At 32.0% G+C, this 6,000-nt stretch overlaps 1 pseudogene; it reads right to left on the bottom strand.

The window, feature by feature from the left end:
* Positions 1-3,985: 3,985 nt before the first annotated feature.
* Positions 3,986-6,000, bottom strand: LOC147929601 (protein FAR1-RELATED SEQUENCE 5-like; annotated as a pseudogene).

A 6,000-nucleotide genomic window follows, 5' to 3' on the forward strand; every position in this document is an offset into this window, starting at 1 on the left:
CTAAGGAAAGTCTTTTTTCGCCCTGTTTATAGGCTTTTATCGTGATAGATTTAAGAGGTTAGTTAGCTTGTCCGAACATTGTTGATCCTCTATAAGTCTAGACTCTAAATTTGAACACACCAACTAGCTTGAGACATGCTGTTTCTGAAAGTAGCATTGCATGACTGATGATTGTGTATAAACAAATCCTCTTGACTCTTGTGGGTTACGTAGGCATCTATCCATTTTTTTGTTTTAACATTAGAAAAGGCTTTCTAAGCATAACCTCTTACTTGGTGGGTTATGTAAGACTAAATATATCAATACTTTTCAAAAATACCAAAGTCACATAAGAGTTTCCAAAGATTTTGGACGAAAAAAAAACAATCTAGATATGCCAGATTTAAAGTGAAAAAAAAATGCCAGATTTAAATGTGGTTTTAGTGTAATAAACAGGTAATTCATAACCACAAAAGAGTTTCTGTTATGGGAAGCTTTTGTATACATGATATGTCTTTGACTCAATGTACACAAATTCTCTAATTATTTTGATTTTTTTTTTTACACAAACTCACAATAAATTACAAATTCTAATTTTTGATCATATCTACAAGTAGTTGGGTATCTTTGAATATCATTATATCATCTATGTCTAATGATGATGATATAATCGATGACTAAAAGAAAATGCATACATTTTAGTATTTTACTGTATCTTTGTGAATCAAATAATTATGTTCGTAAAAAAAATTCACAAATTGTCATACAATGCTTATCAGGATTCTATGTTATATATAAGAAAGAGACAACTTCTTATACGTTTTAAATTTCTTTAATCCTCAAATCGATGTTGGAGAAAATTAAATCTCCCCTCGAGTTAGAGAGAAAAAGATGACGATGTTAATAACCTCTTACTATCTAAGCACAACCTCTTACTTGTTACATATGACTAAAGACATTCATACCTTTCAAAAATACCAAAGTCATATCAGAGTTTCCAATGATTTTGGACGGAAACAAAAATTGAAAGATGGGAGGACTATTTTGTTTAATAATTATTCAGAAAAACTATATGTTATATTTTTGTGTTTATTTTAATATATTTTGATTAATATTTAGATTCTATAATTTTAGATGGATTGTATTATTATTTTTTGGTACCGGTTAGGATTAGCGTAACACCTCTAATCAACTTATTAGATATCAGACTAAAATATTTTGTTTATTTTAGTAGATCAACCCGTAAAAAACTATATAATAATATTTTTGTAAATTATAATCCGCTTTATAACATGCATGATCAGCAAATTTAATTTTTTTAGCAATTTAAAAGTATCTAGAAATTTTAAATTTTGGACACTACTTTATTAAAATATTTTTTGGATATTACAAATTATAACTTCAAGTTTTGATGTATATTCGATGGCAAGGGTTTATTTCTATAAATTTTACAAATAAAATATTACTTTACCAAATGTACTTCCAAATTAATAATAGAAAAATTCCTATCCTAACAACGGGTTTCCCTTATGGGAAGCTTTTGTATAAATGATATGTCTTTGATTAAATGTACACAAATTCTCTAATTATTTTGATTTTTTTTACACAAACTCATGAATATATTACAAATTCTATTATTTTATTATATATACAAGTAGTTGAATATATTTGAATATTGTGACAAACCGTTCCGCGAACCCCACTAGCCCACCGCTAACCGCCCCAACGGATCCCAAGCTGACTCTGCAGGGCATCGATCCTAACCCTTCACTGTAGATATCCCAATCCACCGGTAGGTTATTGGTGCGCCAGGCGTTCCTCGAACCATGGTCCCCACCTTTTAACAATTTTCCCACAGGACAAGATGTCACCAATTGATCTGCAGTGGATTTGGATATCCACAGTGAAGGGTTAGGATCGGTGCCCTACAGAACCAGCTTGGGGCCTATGAGGGCAAGCTAGCAAGGAGCTAGTGGAGTGTACTGGACGGGTTGTCACAAATATAACTATATCAGATATGTTTAAAGATAATATAATCGATGGCTAAAAGAAACTGCATACTTTTATTGTATTTTTGTGAAGCAAATAATTATGTTTTTTTAGAAAGTTGCCAAATTGTCATACAATGCTTATCATGATTCCTTGATATATTTTAAAAAAAGAGACAACGTCTTGTATGTTTTAAATTTCTTTAATTCTCAAATTCATGTTAGAGAAAATTAAATCTTCCCTCGAGTTAGAAAAAAAATAGATAGAGAGAGAAAGATGATGATGTTAATAGACAGAAGAGAGTATGTTGTGTTCTACAAATTTGACACAGTTAGGAGGCAACCGAGATCAAATCCGATCCCACTTATACTTTTTCGGTGGGAAATTGAGGTGAGTTAAAGTAAATAGGATTGTTATAAAATTATTTATGATTTTTTTTAATCACCAACATTCCATATATTAAGTAACTAGGTACTCGTTCGTACGTGCGTTAGTGATTTCAAAAACTATGTTTAATATAAGGTTTGTAAAATATTATGTATATAGAGTTATATTTATATTGACCAATGACCAATGGTTATTCCCCTAATTTTTTTAATTAGTTGGTTATTTTCTACATACCTTTTTGTATTTTGGTTATCACACAAATTCACCTTTTTCAAATACGTGTTGATTTCAAGTTCATATAAAAAGTATCTTCCAATTATAATGTAGAGAACAAACCTTTTCGTTTGCCCTAGACAAGACAATAATGCAATAAATAGATCTTCTGAACCCGGTCCTAGAGAAGCAAACTCGTTTTTTTTCTACATGCCTAATAACCGTACTTGTACAGTTGAAGATAGTTTTTTTCTGTTACATTGTGTTGGTGCAGGGTTTAGCACCCACGTCATCCCGACCTAAACCAAAGATAAACCGAACAATTTTGAAGATCAGCTAAACTGGGGGATCTCCCTTTTGAGCCAGCTAAATGGGCTTATAAGCGGAAGCACGACGAAATCAACTGTCCGACCTCTAAGACCGCCTCTGAGTCCGATCTGATCATCAAAAGGTGAAATTTAACATATATTCGATTCGAGATCTTAGGAAATAGACTTATCTTGTAATCTAGGGATTCATATAAATAAGAGGATTCCTCGTCCATGTAGAGCATCCAGCCATTAATACAAAAATCCTAGTTCGACATTATTTTTTAGGGAAAACTTAACTTCTTCTTCAAGAGTTCGCAATTCTTCTTTAATTTCAGGTTTGATCTAATTTTTAATAGAGATTTGTTAAGTGAATTTGTTTCCTCCTTTAAACAAATTCATTGTGTAAATCCTAAATGCTACACCTTATCTTATTATTCCTTGTCTATGCTATTTCTTATGTTGACTATTTTTTTTGGTTGCTCCGAGAGATTCCAAGTTGGTGTCTATGTCAAGGATATATGAATTTTGAACAATACTTGGGTTCACCCCTAGGGGTGAACCCCTTTGTTCACCCCTCTAATGTTAACCAATAAAAACATGCCACCTAAGACTAAATTTAAACCATATATTGAATTAAAAAAAAAAAAACAAAAGCTGTATTATTTTGTTTGACATCGTTAACGTCTCCCATCTTTTACATTTTTTTTTCTCGGCCCCCTGTCTTTTAGTTTTTACAAATATTTAAATGAAGATTTTGTATTTACAAGTATTGTTCATTAATCATTATGAACACAGATTTTGGACGTTACTCATCTCTACGATCCAGCAATTTTTTTTTTCTTGTCAGTATAAACATGTACGCCTAAGCCAAAAAAAAGCGCATTTGAAAGAAAATAATAAAAAGAAGATCATTCTAGAATAAAATATTACTAATGTACTTTTGCAAAAATGTGATTTCATAAAGGAAAAATGAAAAGTGATCTAGCTTTATATGATTTTGGGGAAAAAGAAGTGGTATAGCATAGCATTAAGATGGACCACCATAACTCTTGTCATATTCCTACAAAATATAAGACTTCAAATTAATAATAAAAATGACAAATAATTTAAGAACATAGAAATAGTAAAAATGAATTGTTTACCTTGAACACTTGTGAGATAAATGACTCATGATGTAAGGTCGGACTAGTGGTAGTAACAGATAATTGAGTATCTAGAGTAAGAGTAGTGTCCTATAGCATTTATCATTTTATTAAATGTTAATATACATATATATATATATATATATATATATTTATATTTATATTAATAAGTGAATATATATGTAATTATATTAATAAGTGAATATATATATATATATATATTTATATTAAAAAGAAAAAATATATATCAAATACCTGAAATGATAACTTTTTTTTTGTTGTATTATTACTTGATGATTTTGATGTACGTCGATTTTTTACTTCAAGAACATTCAAGTATCAACCATGGGGACCAACTTTTTGGTTCTTTGGTCGTCCAATAGAAGCTTTTCTTTTTATTCCACGTGCATTTGGAACTTCCTTGTCTTCTACTTCTTCTTCTTCTTCCACAAGTCCAACATCTGAGCTTTGGGGCATCCATGCATTAGCTTTCACAAGTTCTTTTTTCTTTTCCTCCAATTTTCTAAGCAATTGAATGGCATCTTCATTTGCGCACAACGTCAACTCTATATGATCAGCAGCAACAGATGCAATTTCACGGAAAGTACGACATATATGGCTGTATCGCCTTCCAATCGATTGCTTCTCTGTTTCATCAAGTGTCTTCGGATGATAATAAGATATTCTTCGTGTTTTTGCCTCTTTGCTCCATCGAGTTAGAATGTATGTAGATGGAATTCTTCTAACATTTTTCTTGTCCAGCACTTTCAATGCATGACGACATAAGATCCCAGCAAAAGAAAACTCCATGCAACCACAATGTATTGTTTGGCTTATAGCATCATAATTAACCAAATGCTCTCGTGCCACACCATGATAAGATACTTTGTATTCATACACCATCTCAGACTTACTGACTTTTGTAGCAACATAATCACCGATAATTATATATTGCCTCTGGAACAAGCTAAAAACTTCAGGTGTATACACTTCCTGTGCATGTTGCAACATTTCTACATTAGCACATAATACCGGCGAGGTATGCATCATATTGAAGTCAGCAATCAATTCCTTGTATCTTCGATCCTCCAACACTCTCTCATAGTGTCCAAATAAGCACAACAAGTTATAACTACGCTTCAAATATTTTTTCAATATATTATTCATACTTTCACTACGTTGTGTGCTCACCATATCTGCTGTAAAAGTATGACGTCCATATACCATTGCCCATTTTTCTTTGAGCTCAAACAAATTCTTCAACCATTCATCCTCCGTCAATTTATGCTTCTCGAGCATATCACTCCATGCCAATAACCAATCTTGTTCTTCCTCATGGTCATATACACACTTACTAAAGTCCATGGCAAATTGTTCTGCTCCATGAAATACATGACTCAACTTCTTTGCAGCATTCTGATAAATATGCCAAACACATAACCTATGTTTTTTTTCATTAAATACTTTCACTATTGCATTCGCCATTGCTGCACATTGATCAGTCAGAATTGTTTTTGGTTGTTTTCCAGACATTGCTCCAAGAAAAGTCTCGAAAAGCCACTTATACGACTCAATAGTTTCATCATCTAAAAGAGCAGCACCAAACACTACAGTTTGCTTGTGATGATTAACTCCGACAAATGGAGAAAAGGGTCTATCATACTCGTTAGTCTTATAAGTTGTGTCGAAGCAAACAACATCTCCAAAAAGATTGTAATCACTTATAGACCGATCATCTGCCCAAAAGATATTAGTGATCATATCATCTTCATTAAGCTGCATTGAATAAAAGAATGATGAATTACCCTCTTTTTCTGAAAGTATTCCAAAACTGCTCCAGCATCTCCCTTTTCCATTTTTGCCATTCGCTTTCGGTATATGTAATTTTGATAGTCTTTCGCCAAAAACCCCAGATTTTCTCGTCCCCCAACTTCTCTACTCATCATTTCAACAGTTGCTTTTGCTGAAATTCCTGACAT

Source organism: Camelina sativa, chromosome 13, assembly GCF_030686135.1.
Source record: "Camelina sativa cultivar CO46 ecotype springtype chromosome 13, ASM3068613v1".
Lineage (NCBI taxonomy): Eukaryota > Viridiplantae > Streptophyta > Magnoliopsida > Brassicales > Brassicaceae > Camelina > Camelina sativa.